This window comes from Ranitomeya imitator, chromosome 5, assembly GCF_032444005.1.
Source record: "Ranitomeya imitator isolate aRanImi1 chromosome 5, aRanImi1.pri, whole genome shotgun sequence".
In the NCBI taxonomy this organism is placed as follows: Eukaryota; Metazoa; Chordata; class Amphibia; order Anura; family Dendrobatidae; genus Ranitomeya; species Ranitomeya imitator.
This window is the reverse complement of record NC_091286.1, coordinates 235,321,696-235,342,608: the sequence shown is the minus strand read 5'-3', so window position 1 is coordinate 235,342,608 and position 20,913 is coordinate 235,321,696. Positions and strand designations below refer to the sequence as shown.

At 45.2% G+C, this 20,913-nt stretch overlaps 1 protein-coding gene across 4 annotated transcripts in view; it reads right to left on the bottom strand.

Moving 5' to 3' along the window:
* The window catches only part of AHI1 (Abelson helper integration site 1), a 372,368-nt gene that overhangs the window by 189,263 nt on the left and 162,192 nt on the right, over positions 1-20,913 (bottom strand). The gene's annotated exons all lie outside the window — the stretch shown is intronic.

Sequence of the window (20,913 nt, the reverse complement as noted above, 5' to 3'; positions counted from 1 at the left end):
GCGCCGGCGGCCAGAGCGAAGAGAGGTGAGTATGTGAATTTTTTTTTTTTATTGCAGCACCAGCAGCATTATATGGCACAGCTTCATATGGAGCATCTTTGGGGCCATAATGAACGGTGCAGAGCATTCTATATGGCACAGCTTTATAAGGAGCATCTATGGGGCCATAATGAACGGTGCAGAGCATTCTATGTGGCACAGCTTTATAAGGAGCATCTATGGGGCAATAATGAACGGTGCAGAGCATTCTACATGGCACAGCTTTATAAGGAGCATCTATGGGGCCGCAATCAACAGTGCAGAGCAATATATATGGGGCACAGCTTTATAAGGAGCATCAATGGGGCCATAATCAACGGTGCAGAGCAAATATATATGGGGCACAGCTTTATGTGGAGCATCTATGGGGCCATACTGAACGGTGCAGAGCATTCCATATGGCACAGCTTTATAAGGAGCATCTATGGGGCCATAATGAACGGTGCAGAGCATTATATACATGGCACAGCTTTATAAGGAGCATCTATGGGGTCATAATGAACGGTGCAGAGCATTCTATATGGCACAGCTTCATTATCGCCCCATAGATGACCATATAAACGGTGCAGAGCATTCTATACGGGGCACAGTTTTATATGGAGCATCTATGGGGCCATAATGAACGGTGCAGAGCATTATATGTGGCACAGTTTTATATGGAGCATCTATGGAGCCATAATGAACGGTGTAGTGCATTCTATATAGCACAGTTTTATATGGAGCATCTATGGGGCCATAATGAACAGTGCAGAGCATTATATGTGGCACAGTTTTATATGGAGCATCTATGGGGCCATAATGAACGGTGCAGAGCATTATATATGGCACAGCTTTATGTGGAAAATCTATGGGGCAATAATGAACGGTATGGAGCATCTATTTTTATTTTTGAAATTCACCGGTAGCTGCTGCATTTCCTACCCTAGGCTTATACTCAAGTCAATAAGTTTTCCCAGTTTTTTGTGGCAAAATTAGGGGGGGTCGCCTTATACTCGGTCGGCTTATACTCAAGTATATACGGTACCGTAATACCTGATAAATTATTTCTCCAATTTTTAAGCCATTTCTGTGAAGTGATATAATAAAACACACTGGGGAATATTTTTTAAGGATATGAAACAATAACATAACCTCATACAGTTATCCATCTTGGACAGCACACTATATGGATTATAATTTGTGGCATAAGGCAAGCCACAATTCATCACAAATTAGACGAGCAGATGTCGCCATGTCCTGTTGTGCCTGAGTTCTGCCCATTTTGGTGAAGCTGGTTGAAACGCCAAAAGTTACAAAACTTTGTGCAACTCCATGTTACACAAAAATTTAGCAACTTTTCAATGAGTTTTACAACAGAATCAAGGCCGTGGAGTTTGATGAATCGGGCAGCATAGCGTTTCATGGATGTATACACACATTTTTGAAAAACCATGCATCTGCGAATCTCAGAGCTGGTTCTACACGGTGTTGCACGGTGATGTTGCCCCTGATGAATCCTGAAAGATGAGAAAAAGAGGTTAGATTATTATACTCACCCAGGGGCGGTCCTGTCCGATGGGCGTTCTTAATATGATGTCCTCTTTTTGTGTTCACACTGCGGCTCCGGCGCAGGCGTACTTTGTCTGCTCTGTTGAGGGCAGAGCAAAGTACTGCAGTGCGCAGGCACCGGGAAAGGTCCGAGAGGCTCAGCATCTGCGCACTGCTGTACTTTTCCCTGTTGACGGCAGAGCAGACAAAGTACGCTGCGCCGGAGATGCAGCGTGAAGACAAGAAGAGGACGACATCCTATGAAGATAGGAGGCGCCGCACCGGACCACGACGCCCATTGGATCGGACCGCCCACCAAGATGAGTATAATCTAACCTCTTTTTCTCATCTTTCAGGATACATCGTGGGCTTATCTACAGCATTCCAGAATGCTGAAGAAAAGCCAGTGATGCTGGTGGCTTAGCTCCTCTTCGATTTTGGGGGTGACAGGCTCCCTTTTAAAAAAATGTTGTACATTATTAAACAGGCCACAGGTTTCAAGCAATATGGGAAATAAAAAGGATCTCTCTGCTGCTGAAAAGCATTAAATAGTGCAATGCTTTGGACAAGGTATGAAAGCATTAGGTATTTCACGAAAACTTAAGAGTGATCATCATCCTGTGAAGAGATTTGTGACAGAGCACAGACAGAGTTTATGCAGATAAAGGCATAATGAGGAAGGTTTCTGCAAGACAAATTAATTGGATTAAGAGAGCAGCTGCCAAAATACCATTACAAAGCAGCAAACAGTTATTTGAAGCCGCTTTTGCCTCTTGAGTCCCTCGAACCTCAAGGTGTAGGATCCTTCAAAGGCTTGCCGTGGTGTATAAACCTACTACTCGGCCACCCCTAAACAGTGTTCACAAGCAGAAACAGTTGCAGTGGGCCCAGACATACATGAAGACTAATCTTCAAACAGTCTTGTTTACTGATGAGTGTCGAGCAACCCTGGATGGTCCAGATGGATGGAGTAGTGGATGGTTGGTGGATGGCCACCATGGCCCAACAAGGCTGCGACGTCAACAAAAAGGCAGAGTCCTGTTTTAGGCCGGAATCATGGGGAAACAGCTAGTAGGGCCCTTTATAGTTCCTGAAGGTGTGAAAATGACCTCTGCAAAGTATATAGAGTTTCTCACTAACAACTTTCTTCCATGGTATAAAAAGCAGAAACGTGCCTTCAGGAGCAAAATCATCTTCATGCATGACAATGCACCATCTCATGCTGCAAATAATACCTCTGAGGCATTGGCTGCTATGGGCAAGGAGATAAACTCATGGTGTGGCCACCATCTTCCCCTGACCTCAACCCTATAGAGAACCTTTGGAGTATCATAAAGCAAAAGATCTATGAGGGTGGGAGGCAGTTCAAATCAAAACAGCAGCTCTGGGAGGCTATTCAGACTTCATGCAAAGAAATACAAGCAGAAATTCTCCAAAAACTCACAAGTTCAATGCATGCAAGAATTTTGAAGGTGATATCAAAGAAGGGTTCCTATGTTAACTTGGCCTGTTAGGATGTTTTGGAGTTAAACAGCTTTTTTTGTTCAGTGAATGTGACCTCCTAATGCTGCAAATTCCACAAATGAGCATTTTCAGTTCTTTAAAACATATCAAATGTTTAGAAAGTCTACTGTGCCTAATAATTTGGAACAGTGCATTTTGAGTTTTTCTTCATTTTGGAGATTATACTGTTATCATTGGGAGGTTTCTTCAATAAAATTCGATGTATACTCTAACGGGTGATGACTTTTATTAGACTGATTGTCATTTGCACCAACCATTTAGGAAAATCCGAGAAAAATGTAATTTGCATAATAATTTGGAACATGGTGTTTTCTGATACGCGGATAATAATCGGCCATTCGAGTCTACGGCGATCTGTGAAACATGAATACGATTTGGAAGGCTTCCAATTTGCTTCCATTTTGCATCTGTGTTTTACAGATCTACCTGAATAAAATCATGTGACTTTCAATCCAGGGGTCTTATCATTGACTTTGAAACAAAGATATTCCTTCATAACATATGTGGCTATATGTAATTATCAGCAGCGCGAACCATCAATGTTTTTTCCTTTCCCTATTTTCCTGGTATGAGTCAGAAATCACTGCAAAAGTCCCTGAAGGGTGAGATGAGGGAGCAGCTAGGTCAGGAGTTGGAGAGGGATGACTAATGCAGAGAAAAGAGGTTTCCGATTTCTACATAGAGAATAATTAACTGGGGAGAAAGGCAAAATGAGCAATTGTTAGTACACAGCGCTATATAATATGATGACTGCAATTTATAGAGGATACATATTTTGATGTGAGTTCTTCTTTAAGGCAAAGGCTAGTGATGAGCGAGTATGCTCGTTACAGGAGTTTCTCCGAGCATGCTTGGATGGTCTCCGAGTATTTCGTTGTGCTTGGAGATTATGTTTGTGTCACTGCAGCTGCATGATTTGGGGCTGCTAGACAGCTTGAATACATAGAACCAGAAACACATGGGCTACTTGCACATTGAACAAGTCTGTAGGAACCTGTTCACACACCACCAAGAAACTTGAAGACACAAAAGAGCACAGTGAGGTCAAAAATACTCGGTTGTAAAAAAAAAAAAAAAAATCACAGTAATAAGCAAGTGCTAGTCAAAAGATGGAAAAAACAAGAGTCTTGTAGAAACAAGAGTATCAACTAAATATCCTGTTTTTTCCATCTTTTGACTAGCACTGGCTTATTACTGTGATTTTTTTGACCATCCGGGTCCGCTCCCCGCACCATATGCAGCGACCGCAGAGCTCCGCACCCACCGTATGAGACGACACCCGGCGTATAAGACGACCCCCGGACTTTTGAGATTTTCAGGGGTGAAAAAGTTGTGTTATACGCCGGAAAATACGGTATATACTCTATTATTGGCAAGCTTCAGTAATACTGGAAGTGGTTAGTATGTAATGTCTGCATACCTTTTTTTTTTTTTTTCTCCTGCCCAGGAGCTGTGGTATGATCAGACTATGTCCCTGTACGGTCAGGCACAGCCATTACACAGCACACAGAAGGGCACATTAAGGCTACTTTCACACTAGTGTTTCTTGCAATGCGTCGTTTATGGGAAAAAACGCATCCTGCAAAGTTGTTTGCAGGATGCGTTTTTGCCCCATAGATTAACATTAGCGACGCATTGCGACGCATTGACACACGTTACATGTAACGTGTTACATGTAACGTTTTTTGCTGCCGATGGACCGCTTTTTCCGACCGCGCATGCGCGGCCGGAACTCCGCCCCCACCTCCCCGGCCGGAACTCCGCCCCCACCTCCCCGCACCTTACAATGAGGCAGCGGATGCGCAGGAAAAATGCATCTGCTGCCTCCATTGTGCGGCGCATTCACTGCTAGCGTCCGAACCTCGGCCCGACGCACTGCGACGGGCCGAGTCCGACGCTAGTGTGAAAGTAGCCTAAAGATTATCTCAGCACAGGAAACATTTTATTTAAACACATCCAATTGTGGAAGTTATTTCTATTCTAAGTTCTACAGTTCTACTGATTAAAATCAACTTTTGTTCATGAGAAACCCCTTCAAATCTAATTAAAATCTACAATATAAATAAAATTGTATGTATCCTGCTGTAATAGCGAATGTCCAAACACATATTATACAGGACATCAGATAGCCATTTGGTCATTTTAATTTCCCAACACAGAACATGTTTAATTTCAGAACATCAGAATTTTTTTTTTGCATATGTATGTTGCTGTAGAAAATGCAAACCTTTCACTAATAATCTAACATGAGTATAAAATGGAAATACTTACCAATTTATATAAAAAATACAAGGCTTACTTTCCTTTAAAAGGTCATACTTATTCAAACACAACCTTAAATATCAATTTACATTTCTTTTACATGATCTATAACAGAGGAGCAGATGCTGTTTTCAGGGAAAAGTATAAGTTAAAGTGAATATCACCATTTTTTGCCACGTAATCGGATTGGAACAGAGACCCTAATTTCATCAATGTATCCCTTACTGGTCTGCATACTGTCATTTTGATATAATCACTTATATATCTGCTGTCAACCTACCAGTTCTCTTAAAGTGGAGCTCTCTATAACCCTGCCTCCACCACTGATTGGCTACTTTCTTTGTACACTTTGCATAGGCAGAAAGCAGCTAACTAGTGGTGTGTGCAGAGTTACACAGAGCATGAACACAACTAATCTTTCAGTGATAATCTTCTGCTGATAAAACAGATTGTATTGAAACTAGAACAAGTAGCCCTGAAAGTGATACATCGCTGGTTTCAGGATCTCAGCATTTACGGTACATTGTCCTGCTCTCAGATTAAATAGCAAAAAACTTACTGACAGATTTCTTTTAAGAAACTTAAAAAAATACATATAGTATTTTTTTTAAAAAATATTTAAAGAGGACCTATCACCAGAAAACTGCCAGAGAGTTAGACCTCACTAGTTCCCATACACACATGTAAAAGTTTTGGGCAAGTGTGGAGATTAATGTTGCAACTCATGAATACGGTCATGGTCCAGTCCGGAGTTTACTTTCTTCTATCCTCTCTCGAGACTGGTCATGCAGGGGTTAATCTTCTCAGCCTCGTTCTGGAGCTAGCTGGGCTATTTCAGTTTGTCACAGCCTGCTGATCTGTGTTAGTGACAGTTCTTGCTTCCTGGCTTGAGCCCCTGACCTATATTAGTGATCCGTGTGCCTCTGACTACCTGTACCTGTGTATGACTCGATCTGATCTCTGGACTTTGCCCCTGGTTTTACGTTTCTGATACCACGCTCCCTGACTGGCTTCGACTCTGGTTTGTACCCCGACTTCGTCTTATATCTCACGTTTTGGTTACCACGTTCCCGGTAGGCTCTGACTTCTTGCTTGTCCCTGACTATTCTTCTGACTGCCCTGTGGCACCTGTGCTGCTATTCAGTGTTGCTACGCTGTGTGTACAACCTTTTGCCTCACCAGCACCCCCTGGTGGAGGTTGCACTATACTGCACTGCAGCAGCACATTACATTATCACTAACCACATTTCAATGGGATTTTGCATTTTTTTTCTCTCTGGTCATGAATCCGCTGCATAACTTGGCAGATCAAGTGTCCAGTTTGACGCAGATGATGCAGGATTTTTCTGTGAAACATCAGTCCCTTGTCACATAATAACCACTTACAGAAAAAACTGAATGAGACTGTTAGGACCGTGCAGGGAAACACCTCTCATATTGTTAGTATACCTGGTGACTCTGTGGATGTTGTTTTGCACTCTCTGGAACCCTCGGTTACACTTCCGGACACGTTTTCTGGTGAAAAAGATAAATTTCACATTTTCAGGGAGAGTTGTAAATTATGTTTTTTTCTTAGACCTCGATCATCTGGGGATGAGACTCAGCAGGTAGGGATTATTATCTCCTTACTTAGGGAGGGACCCCAATCCAGGGCTTTCTCTCTGCCCCCTACTGCCCCTGAACGGAGGTCGGTAGATAAGTCCTAGGGCCTCAAAGAACCTATTTATGACAAACCGGACCGTGTTAGGGTGGCAGAGGACACCATTATGGGTCTGGTTCAGGGGAAACACTCAGCCAAATGGTATAGCTCAGAGTTCGGTCGAGGGTCCACTGAGGTGTTTTGGGATGACTCCGCACTGAGATGTCTATTCAGAAAGGGACTGTCGGATTGCTTGAAGGGCGCTCTGGCTCTCCATCCACCTCCCAGCTCTTTGGAGGAGGCTATGACTCAGGCTATCCGTATGGATCGGAGGCTATGGGGGAGAGGTCTTACACAACGAGGGATTCCGTTGTTCTCTGATAATCCTGATGTTTTGCTTCAATCTGAACCAATGGAGGTGGGAGCCACTGACCTCCAGGAGAAAGAGAGGAATCGGCAGCGTGATGGAAAGCTGTGTTTTTACTGCGGAGATCCCGGACATTGGAAAAAGACTGCCGCTCCTGTCCACTGTCTAACAAGCAGCTGAGTCTGGGTGATCATCGTGGAGGTCACAGACTCTCAGGTACCTTTTTCTTCATTTGCAAATATACTGTTAAAGGTGGAACTTGGGGTGGAGAACGGCTTTGTTCATACTTTGGCTTTTGTAGACTGTGGGTCATCCCTGAACCTGATTGACTGGTGGCCCGCTGTAGATTAGGGACAGTTAGGTTGGAGACTCCCTTAAAAATTGTGGCTATTGACTCTACACCTTTCACAAAGGATGGTCTCCATTTAATTTCTAAAGAATTCACCCTTCAAGGTGGAGGCCCTGCACCAGGAGCGCATGTCCTGCTTTGTTTTGGATAAACTCCCTGCTGGCCTTGTGTTGGGGTTTCCCTGGTTGCAATGGCATAACCCGGTTATTGACTGGGGGTCCCGACATTGTTAAATGGGGACCTTATTGTTCTGAAAATTGTCTTGCTACTATATCTATGTCATCTGTCAGTCTGGAGGGTATTCCGGAGAACCTGAAGGACTTTGAGGATGTGTTCTCCGAAAAGCAGGCTGAGGTTCTAACGCCACACTGCCCATTCGATTGTGCCATTGATTTTGTTCCCGGTGCCAAATTGCCCAAAGCCCATCTGTACAATCTCTCCTGCCCTGTGCGGGCTGCTATGAAGGAGTATATCTCTGAAAGCCTCCGTAAAGGGCATATTCGGCCATCTGTCTCTTTCATGGTGGCAGTGTTCTTTTTTGTTAAAAAAAAAAAAAAAAGATGGAGGTTTAGGCTCATGCCTTGATTTGAGAGAACTGAATAAGATCACCATTAGAAACACTTATCCTCTCCCACTTATACCTGATTTGTACAATCAATTGTCAGGGGCCAGGTGGTTTTCTAAATTGGACCTCAGGGGAGCATACAATCTCATCAGTATGCAGGAGGGTAATGAGTGGAAAACTGCATTTCTCAACTCTCAGGGTCTGTTTGAAAATTTGGTCATGCCGTTCAGTTTGACTAACGCACCAGCGGTATTCCAGAATTTCATTAATCATGTTTTTTTCTGACTTTATTGGACGCTTTGTGGTTGTTTATCTTGATGATATACTCATACATTCCTCTAACAGACTAAGTCACATGAGTCATCTTCGTGCGGTTCTCCAGAGGCTCAGGGAGAACTCACTCTTTGCCAAACTGGAGAAGTGTTCATTTTTCACTCAAGAATTTTCCTTTCTAGGAGTCATTTTGTCCGCTGAGGGGTTTCGCATGGACCCTAGGAAGGTACAGGCCATTGTGGATTGGGTGCAACCCAGAGATCTCAAGGGTCTTCAGCAATTTCTGGGTTTCGCAAATTACTACAGAAAATTCATCAAGGGGTTTTCTCAAGTGGTCAAACCCCTCACTGATCTCACTCAAAAGGGAGCTGATCTCAAAAACTGGTCAGCTCCAGCGGTGGCGGCGTTTTCTTCATTAAAAAATCGTTTCATGACTGCCCCTGTACTGGTTCAACCTGATTTGTCTAAACCATTTATCATAGAGGTAGACTCCTCTGAGGTGGGGGTGGGGACTGTGTTGTCCCAGGGGCCCACCACATTAACTAACTTAAAACCCTATGCTTTCTTTTCAAGAAAATTTTTGTCTGCGGAGAGGAATTATGATGTGGGTAACCAAGAGTTATTGGCCATTAAATTGGCGTTTGAAGAATAGAGGCATTTTTTGGAGGGGGTGATCCATCGTATCACTGTATTACTGATCACAAGAACCTGTCTTACATCGAGTCCACCAAACGTTTAACTCCGAGACATACTTTCAGACCAGGGTCCAAGAATGTGAAGGCGGATGCCTTATCTCGCAGCCCAGATCCGGAATCACTTCCTGAGCCTCCTTCCTCCATTCTTCAGCATGGGGGGGGGGGGGGTGGCTGTGGTGTCCCCGAGATTGGAACAGGAGATTCGTGAGGTCCACTCTCTGGCTCCATCATCCATACCTGAAAATAAGCTTTTTGTGCCTGTCCAGTATCGGTTAAGGGTGCTTCGGGAGTTCCACGGCTCTGCATTGAGTGGGCATCCTGGAATCTCGGCCACTCGTAAAGCCATCACTAGGTTATTCTGGTGGCCCTCGTTGACTTCTGACATCATTGGGTTTGTGTCGTCCTGTGAAACTTGTGCCTGCGCAAAAATCTCCCGCAACTGGCTGGCCGAGGAATTGGTGCCACTTCCAATTCCAGATAGACCGTGGACTCATCTGTCCATGGATTTTATCACCAATCTCCCCCCCTCTAATGGCAAAACTGTGATCTGGATGGTTGTTGATAGGTTCAGTAAACAAGCACATTTTGTACCATTAACAGGCCTCCCTAATGCTGAGACTATCTAAATTATTCATTGAGCATGTGATCTGGTGGCATGGTGTGCCTGTCAGTGTGGTGTCTGATAGAGGGGTGCAATTCGTGGCAAAATTCTGGAGGGCTTTTTGTAAAAGGCTGGGCATCAGTCTAACCTTTTCATCAGCCTATCATCCCAACGGACAGACTGAAATGGCCAATCAGTCTTTGGAGCAGAATTTACGGTGTCTTGTCATTTCTAGACAGGATGATTGGTGCTCTGCAATACCTATAGCGGAATTCGCTTTCAATAATCGGATTAATCAGTCCACTGGTGCTTCTCTTTTCTTCTGCAACTATGAGTTTCACCCTCATTTTGGTGAGTTTTCCCGGCTGGATTTGGGGTGTCCAGGGGCTGATTCGGCCTTTCTGTGGTTGGGGAAGGTCTGGAGGGAGTTTCAGAGAAACATTGGGAAGGCTTATGGCAAATATAATTTTTTTGCGGATAAACAACGTTCTGTGGGGCCGGCTTATCAGGTGGGGTATAAGGTATGGTTATCTACCAAAAATATAAGGCTGAGAATTCCCTCTGCTAAGTTGGGTCCCAAGTTTATTGGTCCGTATGAAATTTTAGAGGTGACTAATCCTGTGACCTTTCGCCTGTGTTTGCCTCCGTCGTCGTGGATCCCCAATGTGTTGCATATGGCACTTCTGAAGCCGTCGGTGCCTTCCTCTGATGAGTCTCCCTCACATCCGCCACCTGTTGTGGTAGATGGTCAGAATGAGTACGAGGTGGAATAGGTGGTGGATTCTCGTATGCTTAGCCATTCAATTCAGTACTTGGTTCATTGGAAAGGGTGTGGTCCTGAGGACCGGTCATGGGTGCCAACGCATTCGGTCCATGCTGATCGGTTTGTCCGGGCCTTTCACGCCCGTCAAGCCTGGGGGTCCTGTGGCCCGCCATTGAGAGGGGGGTACTGTCATGGTCCAGTCCGGAGTTTACTTTCTTCTTTCATCTCTAAAGACTGGTCATGCAGGGGCTAATCTTCTCAGCCTCGTTCTGGAGCAAGCTAGGCTATTTCAGTCCGTCACAGTCTGCTGACCAGTGTTAGTGATAGTTCTTGCTTCTTGGCTTGAGCCCCTGACCTGTATTAGTGATACGTGTGCATCTGACTGCCTGTACCCGTGTAAGACTCGATCTGATCTCTGGACTTTGCCCCTGGTTTTACGTTTCTGATACCACGCTCCCTGACTGGCTTCGACTCTGGTTTGTACCCAGACTTCGTCTTACATCTCAAGTTTTGGTTACCACGTTCCCGGTAGGCTCTGACTTCTTGCTTGTCCCTGACTATTCTTCTGACTGCCCCTGTGTACTGTGCTGACCTCTCGGTGTATGACCTTGGTTTGTCTAACTACTCTTTCGTTACCTGTGGCACCTGTGCTGCTATTCAGTGTTGCTACGCTGTGTGTACAACCTCTCTTCCCTCACCAGCACCCCCTGGTGTAGGTTGCACTATACTGCACTGCAGCAGCACATTACAAATACTTTGAAAAATCAATTAACAAAATGCAAAGTGAATGAACAAAAGAGAAATTTGGTGTGCCCACCCTATATGTTAAAAACAGTATCAAAGCATCCATTGTCCTAGGTACATGTGCACACAGTTTTTGAAGTAACTTGGTATGGAGGTTGTTCCCAACATCTTGGAGAACTAACCACAGATCTTCTGTTGATGTAGGCTTTTAGAAATGTGTCTCTTCATGTAATCCTACACAGACTAATTTGAGAACAGGGACCTGTTGGGGCCATATCATCACTTTAAGGACTCCTTGTTCTTATTTACACTGAAGATAGTTTTTTAAAGGGAATCTGTCACCTGTGGGATGTATAGAACCTATTAACATGGGAATACAGGTGATAGAAATGTTACACTAGTCCTATGTGTCTGCCTCATATTAATGGTCTTGTTGTGGAGAAATTTTATATTCTGCTTTTATGTTAATGCTTGCTTCCCAACTTCGGGGCGTGCGATGCCTGAAAGAAATCCCTGCCTCCTGTCTTCATTATATCACCCCCCCCCCCCCCCATGCACTTCACAGTTCACTGTGACGTGCAGTTGTGGGCCCCAAAATCCTGCGCCTCTGCCCTGCACTCCCTCCACAATCCATACCTTTTCCTCCCTTCTATGGGCGCTGCGTTCAGGGATCTTCGGGCAGGCGAGTCACTGTGACCTCCGGTGTGGACAGCGACAAGGTGCTCTCTCCACTTCCTCCCTGCACAGTCAACGTTAGGGACTATGTGTATACACATAGTACCCATGTATACATATAGTACCTAGCAATGACTATGCATGGAGGAAGTGGAGAGAGCACCTTGTCGTTGTGCACGCTGAAGGTCACAGTGACTCGCCTGCGCAGAAGATCCCTGAATGCAGCGCCCATAGAGTGGAGGAAAAGGTACGGATTGTTGAGGGAGTGCAGAGATTTCTTCCAGGCACTGCACACCTTGGAGCCTGAAAGAAATCACTAGCATAAGGAAAGAATATAAGATTTCCCAACAGCAAGACTGCTAATATGAGGCACACAGGTAGGACTAGAGTAACATTTCTATTACCTGTATGCCCATATTATTAGGTCATATACACATATACATCCCAGGGGTGTTACTGGTTGGCGGTGTGTTCTGACACAGTTTGACATTGTCCATCCAGTACTGTCAGTCCCACATCGTGTATTGACATGTCAAACTGACAATGGAAATTTTTCATATTTATTCAGCAGTAATAAATAAGAAACAGAACAAAGAATTCCCATAAAACATTATCCAGAATTGTTATTTCTTTTTAATTCAAGTAGTTACTGAAACAAACATGTATGTCAGTAGCTGTAAAACCAGTAAAAAGTTAAATAAGTCGATTATGTCATAACAATTGCACCCATCAAGGTGAGGAACATATTACCCCTTAAAAGACCAGAGAATGTTTCATTTTAATGCTTTCCTTTTCTCTTCACCTTCTTCTAAGGATCGTAACTTTAAAACAGACATAAGAGATTTTTGTGTACTCACCGTAAAATCCTTTTCTCTGAGCCACTCATTGGGGGATACAGGACCATGCGTGTTATGCAGCTGCCACTAAGTAAACACTAAAAGATTAGCACCCCCTCTGCAGTATACACCCGCACACTGGCTCCAGCCGAACCAGTTCAAGCTTCGAGTCAGTAGGAGGCACATGTGCTCTGTTTCTCAGATCACATCTATAGGTTTTTTTTATTTTTATTTTTCTCTTTATTCTTAATTTTTCAAGGAATACAGGGGCGACGGATCCCTTAACCCTGCTGTTCTGTTCGGTCTGGGGAGACCTATTTTGAACTTTGGTATTTTTTGGGGTGTTCAAGATGCGGTTCTGAAACTTGTGGTTGATTGACTTAAATGAGGATGGGTCGGTCGGCCACGGGTTTCAGAGCCGCATCTTGAATATTTTAAAGAATATTGAAGTTCAAAGTCGGTCATTTTTGACCAACAGAACAGCAGGGTTAAAGGGAACCTGTCACCCCCAAAATCGAAGGTGAGCTAAGCACACCGGCATTAGGGGCTTATCTACAGCATTCTGGAATGCTGTAGATAAGCCCTGGATGTATCCTGAAAGATGAGAAAAAGAGGTTAGATTATACTCACCCAGGGGTGGTCCCGCTGCGGTCCGGTCCAATAGGTGTCCGATCCGGGGCCTCCCATCTTCTTACGATGACGTCCTCTTCTTGTCTTCACGCTGCGGCTTCGGCGTACTTTGTATATTATCCAAAAGCGGGCTTAAATCAATTTGGCCGCAAGAAGAGAACCATATAACAATGAACTACGTACAAATCTTTATTTGTCATAAATATATAAAAACAACAAGGCCAAACAATATCAAAAAGACTGAGTGTCCATGAGAATGATCGAAAAGAAACTGCAGCAAAGTAGATAAATCCATGGCTCTATCAAGGTAATGTAGCATATATATCCAAATGAAATCCACATCCATCTAAACTGTATATAACTGAGATATAGAGGTGCTTTAAAATATAAGGTCAATAGCTCCTATCCACAGTAAGGTGAATCCATCCTTGTAAGACGGCATATATAACCCTAATATGAAAAAGTACAATCAATACCTTAAGAGATGAATCCCCAGGCAGACCCATAAATGCTGAGCAGACACCGATCAATCCCTTGTGTACCCCAACACGCGTTTCGCCCTAAGCTTCTGCCGGGGGCGTGTTGGGGCCCTGTTGAGGGCAGAGCAAAGTACTGCAGTGCGCAGGTGCCGGGAAAGGTCAGAAAGGCCCAGCGCCTGCACACTGCAGTACTTTGCTCTGCACACAAAGTACGCCTGCGCCGAAGACGCGGCGTGAAAACAAGAAGAGGACTTCATCGTAAGAAGATGGTAGGCCCCGGACCGGACCGTGACGCCTATCGGATTGGACCGCCCGCATGAGTATAATCTAACCTCTTTTTCTCATCTTTCAGGTTACATCGGGGGCTTATCTACAGCATTCCAGAATGCTGTAGATAAGCCCCTGATGCCGGTGGGCTTAGCTCACCTTCGATTTTGGGGGGTGACAGGTTCCCTTTAAATGGCACCGCTCTCCCCAAACCTACAACAGGCAGGAACGCGAATATCACCTCCACGTACCCCTTCCTGTTTCGTTATCAGAAGGGCCAGATTTTTTTTTTTTTTTTTTTTTTTTTAAGGGCGATGGGTTCCTTCAGGGCACTGCTTTCCCCACTCCGGTAACAGATGGGAACATGAAGTGTCGCCTCCATGTACCCCCCTCTGCATTCAGGCTCATCCCATTTTTTGTGCCGGACCAACAGCCCTGACCCATCCTCGGGGAGCTAACCCCTTGCATGTCCAGAGGCACTCATGTCATCCGTGCGGCCCCCACTGTATTGCCCCTAATATACACGATGGAAGGAAGGCGGACGGGTCCCTCTCCCCCTCCCTGCAAACAGAGTGGCGGATAGAGGGTCAATACACTGTCCAAACGAGAGCAGCTGACCTGGGAGCGGAAAACTCCTCAGACATCTGCCCGGGCCCTGCGCTTCATACCTCCTGCAGCAGCTTCTTCAGGGATAAACACCGCTGGTAAGATGGGCTGGGTGTGTGTCTGGGCCACAGTATCTCCGGTGGAGGGATCCCGCATGTGGTGCTTTTTCCCATGGCCTTTTCCCCTGGCTTCGTTCCAGCCATTGCCAGAAATTTAGCCCATGCTTGACAAAGACCAAGTGTTGGTCGAAACGTTGCTGCTGTACCATGGCTCAATAAAAGCGTATTCTGAAGATATCTACACCTGGGTGGAGCGCTGTTCATTATGCATTGGTTGGTCTGGTAATATCTGGGACGGTTCCCTGGATGTTGAACGGGCGCCCCAGTACAGAGAGTGCTGTCAGCTTTTGCCTTTCTTAGCAGAAATTTAGCCCGCAGCTTGGGCTTATTGCCGTCAGCAACACAGAAGTTCCGCCCATTTTGTGACATCGCGGCTGTGGCTCCGCCCACGATTTGGCGCTTTTCGCACACCACGAGACATCTTCCTGAGGTCTCATGCTGGTGGCAATCTTTATCCACCCAGTCGGCTCTCTACACGTGAGGACAGTCCGTTCATCTTCAGAGGGGCACAGCGCACTGGGAGGACCGCTATCACTGGGCCACAGGACCTGGGTAAGACTCAGCTGCGGCAGATACACTCATTGCCCCTCCTTTGCAGTAGTCACTGGAGACTTACAGCCATGGCCCTCCCTATTGGAGCATATCAGCAGGATCAGGGGCATACTGGGGTACATCAAGTCACTCTCTAAGACATCCAAGAAGGCTAACAAGACACGTACAGTGTTATTCATCTCATGTACCACCTGTCAGACTTCGCTGCCACGGGGACAGAGTATGCCACTCTGCAAAGTCTGTGATCCCGAATGCATTCAGGAGTCCTCAGCTGCCACGGGGACAGAGTATGCCACTCTGCAAAGTCTCCAGGGCCTTCTCACGCCTCAGCATCTGTGGGCTCGGTTTCCCGCTCCCCCTGACGCAGGGTTTGAAGTGACCAGGACTCTAAAGGTACCGTCACACTCAGCAACTTTGCAAAGAGAACGACAACGATCCGTGACGTTGCAGCGTCCTGGATAGCTATCTCGTTGTGTTTGACACGCAGCAGCGATCTGGATCCCGCTGTGCCATCGCTGGTCGGAGCTAGAAGTCCAGAACTTTATTTCGTCGTCAGGTCGGCGTGTATCGTCATGTTTGACATCAAAAGCAACGATGCCAACAACGTTTTACATGGAGCTAACAACCAGCGAGAACGATAAGTGAGTCGCCGTTACGTCACTGGATCGCTCCTGCATCGTTCTGGAGTTGCTGTGTTTGACGTCTCTACAGCGACCTAAACAGCGACGCTCCAGCGATCGGCTCGTTGTCTATATCGCTGCAGCGTCGCTGAGTGTGACGGTACCTTAAGTGCGATTCAGACATGCCCCTTGATCTAGACTCACCGGATTATCAGGCGACGTTGGACAGTCTCACTGAGACAGTCAACTAGACCTTAAAGGTTGACGAGGATTCTAAGTCGGTCCCAGAGTGGTGTCCTTTAAGAGGACTACATGTCCTCATTGAGTTTTCTCCAACCATCCCGAGTTCCAGGACATAGTTCGATGGAACAGGGAGCGAACGGACAAATGCTTCGCTGGTCAGAAGCCTATTGATGCTATATATCCTTTTTCTGTGGATGTGCGGAAGAAATGGGCCAAATCACCTCTAGTTGACCCAACCGGTCTCCTGCTTGGCCACCAAAACCCTCCTGTCCTTACCTGACAGGTCCTCGATTAAAGATCCCATGGTCCATCAGATAGAGAACCTTGCCCGTTCGGTTTTCAAAGCCTCGGGCTCGGCACGCTCTCCTTTTGCTGCGGCGTGGGTAGCTAAAACTATGGTCTCTTGGGCCGACACCCTGACCGGAACCATTCAGGATAGTGACCTTGCCCCGGAGGCAGCAGATCTGTCCAATCAGATCTCTTTGGCTGAGGAACATTTGTTGCACGCTTCTCTGGACTCAGCTAACTGTACTGCACTTGCAGCCTAAAACACCATCACCATCAGACGGACACTGGGGCTCAGGTAATGGTGTGCGGACTCTGCGTCCAAAAAGTCCCTATAAGTCCCTTGCCCAATAAGATCGGTCATTTATTTGAAAAGAAGCTGGATCACTTTATCTCGGACACCACAGGAGGAAAAAGTAAATTCTTACCCCAGCAGAAGACTAGGCGACCTTTTCATAGTCGCAACAGACACATTCCCGGTCCTTTCGCACCAATCCTTGTTGGTTCAATGAAACCACATCTTCTGGATCAGGACGCTCCCATCAGTGGGACAGGGGTCCCCAGGTCTTGTACAAGACCAACCAGTAAAGTACGAGGCGTACCAAGCAATCTTTGTCAAAGGGATCAAGGTCCCATAGATTCTCAGTCCAATGACTCAAGGCATTATCCAGTCGAAACCAGGAGAGTAGGCGGTCGCCTACTCCTGTTTGGTCATGTCTGGCTCGCTGTCATCCACGACGAATGGCGTCTTGCGGATACAAGATAGAGTTTTCTTCCCACCCTCCAGCTTGCTTTTCTACCAAGCCATCGATTTGCTCCGCCTACATGGGGTCATTATTCCAGTCCCAGAAAAGGAGGTTTGAAGGGTTCTACTCGAACTTATTTGTGGTTCCGAAGAAGGACGGTGTGGTGCGGCCCATTCTGGATCTGAAACTCTTAAACAAGTTTATCAAGGTCCAGTACTTCAGGATGGAATCCCTCTGTTCGGTCATCACTTCGATGGAAAAGGGGAATTTCCTAGCATCCATCGACATCCGGGATGCCTACCTTCATATCGCAATCTTTCCCCCTCACCAAAGGTTCCTTTGCTTTGCCGTCCGCAAAGATCACTAACAGTTTGCAACTTTGCCCTTCGGCCTCGCCACCACTCCCAGAGTGTTCACAAAGGTCATAGCGGCCGTTGTGTTCATTCTGCACTCGTGGCGCATGGTCGTTTTGCCATACTTGGACGACCTCCTAATCAAGGACTCATCTTTCCAACCCTTTGCAGAGTGCGTCCATATCACGTTGGACACACTTTCTCACCTAGGCTGGCTGATAAACTTAAACAAATCTTCCCCTGTTCCAGCCCAGCAGATATCCTTCTTAGGAATGACCCTAGACACCTCCCAAGGGTTGGTCATTCTCCCTCAAGACAAGGTCATAGCCCTTCAACGGGCTGTGTTCGCCCAATGAGGCAAAGAAGAAAAACCTATTTTTGCTTTGTGTTGCCATTTTCAGTTAAACATAATATTTTTACTTTTCAGTAGATGGGGCTGAGTGAATGCTGACTTTTTAAGGTATAATAGTTTTGTTATAAGATGCTTTGATTGCTAATTATTACATTTTTTAAGAAAATGAGATTTCCAAAAAAACTAAAAATATTTTAACTTTTGATTTTTCTCTCTTTTCAGGGTTATACGATTAGGTTAACAAAAACCATATTTTAATAGACAATTATAAACGTGGCAAAAGCAAATACGTTGATTGTTTTTATCTATCTACCATATATACTCGAGTATAAGCCGAGATTTTCAGCCTATTTTTGGGGGCTGAAAGTCCCCCTCTCGGCTTATACTCTAGTCATACCCAGGGGAGGGGGAGCAGGGGCTGTCTAATTATACTCACCTGCTCCTGGCGCGGTCCCTGGCTCCCTAGCTTCTTCCTGTACTGAGCCGTCACATGGAACCGCTCATTACAGTAATGAATATGCGGCTCCACCTCTATGGGAGGTGGAGCCGCATATTCATTACTGTAATGAGCGGTAACGGTGACCGCTCAGTACAGGATGAAGCTGCCGGCACCAGGGAAGCAGGGACTGCACAGCACCAGGAGAGTATAACGGGGAGGGGGAGTGCTGCGCGATATTCACCTGCTCCCCATTCTGGCACCGCTCCATCTTCAGCAGAGACGCTCAGGTCACAGGACGCGATGACATGGTTAGTGCGCGCCCTCTGCCTGAACGTCAGTGCAGAAGACGCTGAAGATGGAGCAGCACCGGAACGAGGAGCAGGTGAATACTAAAGTGCCAGGGGCCTGAGCGATGGAGAGGTGAGTATGTGATTTTTTTTTTTATCACAGCAACAGTAAATGGGGCATGTGTTTGTATGGAGCATCTATGGAGCCATAACGTTTGTGCAGCACTATATGGGGCAAGTGTCTGTATGGGGCCATAACATTTGTGCAGCACTATATGGGGCAAGAGTCTGTATGGGGCCATAATTAACATTTGTGCAGCACTATATGGGGCAAGTGTCTGTATGGGGCCATAACGTTTGTGCAGCACTATATGGGGCAAGTGTCTGTATGGAGCATCTTATGGGGCCATAATCAAGGTTTGTGCAGCACTATATGGGGAAAATATCTTTATGGAGCATCTTATGGGGCCATAATCAGCATTTGTGCAGCATTATATTGGGCAAATGGGTCTATGGAGCATCTTATGGGGCCATTATTAACCTTTACGCAGGATAAAAAGGGGCATATTTTAATATGGAGCATCTTATGGGGCCATCAAACTTTATGGAGCATTATATGGGGCTCCTGATTCAATATGGATATTCAAAAACACAACCTACTGATGTCTCAATTAATTTTACTTTTATTGGTATCTATTTTTACTTTTGACATTTACCGGTAGCTGTTGCATTTCCCACCCTAGGCTTATACTCGAGTCATTAAGTTTTCCCAGTTTTTTGTGGCAAAATTAGGGGGGGGGGTCGGCTTATATTCGAGTATATATGGTACTTTATTTTTACCAGGGGAAAAAGAGTGATGATTTAAATTTTTATTATTTAAAATAAATAAAAAAATCTACAGTTTTTACATTATTATTTAGTCCCCTTCGGGACTTGAACCTGCAATCATTTGATTTCTTATACTATATACTTCCATATCACAGTATTGCAGAACACACTGAAAATATTGGTCTTCTATGGAGCTTAGCCTTTGGCTAAGATTTACAGGAGGACCAAGATGATAGTGACAGTGGTCTTAAGTAGACCCCCGGATGTAATAACCCAAAGGTACATCACTGCATCCTAATCATGTCACAAAGGTTATCAATCTGGCTATATGTAACCGAGTAGCATGGTCTACACAGATGCCAAACTGCAGCTCTTAAGTGGTGCCATCCAGCTCAGATATACAGTAACTACTGAATAAATCACCATATAATCTGTCTGTTTCCTTATATAACAGTATTAGTGTATCAATTTTTCTATGTTATAAGGGGTGTCTATTAGTTAGTATATTTGTGAATCAATGTGTTTTTGCAGCATGTACAGCCCCCAAAAACTATTTTATAATTTTTTTTTCCAGCTGTCCTCGCTCTTCCGCAGGTCCAGCACTGCCTCTGTACTACTGTTCCGCTCTTTACCAACAGGCTGCAGTTACAATATCACAGCTACAGCTCATGGACCACTACAGCCAATCACAGAGCTGGGCGGTAATGCTTAGATAGTTAGCCCAAATTTGCTCAGCTTAGTGACTGAGTACAATGCTCACGTGGGTAGTAATCATGATGTCAACACTGCAGACGATCAACAAACACCAAAGCAGCTATGGTGAGGCAGCGCTTGCCCTTCAAAGGGTGAGTTTGTTATATTATACAAGTGCTTCTCACAAAATTAGAATATCATCAAATAGTTAATTTCAGTTCTTTAATACAAAAAGTGAAACTCATTTTATATAGAGTCATTACAATCAGAGTGATCTATTTCAAGTGTTTATTTCTGTTAATGTCCATGATTTTGGCTTACAGCCAATGAAAACCCAGAAGTCATTATCTCAGTAAATTAGAATACTTTATAACACGAGCTTGAAAAAGGATTTTAAAATCCGAAATGTTGGCCTACTGAAATGTATGTTCAGTAAATACACTCAATACTTGGTCGGGGCTCCTTTGGCATCGATTACTGTATCAATGCAGCGTGGGATGAGGGCGATCAGCCTGTGGCACTGCCGAGGTGTTAAGGAATCCCAAGTTGCTTTAA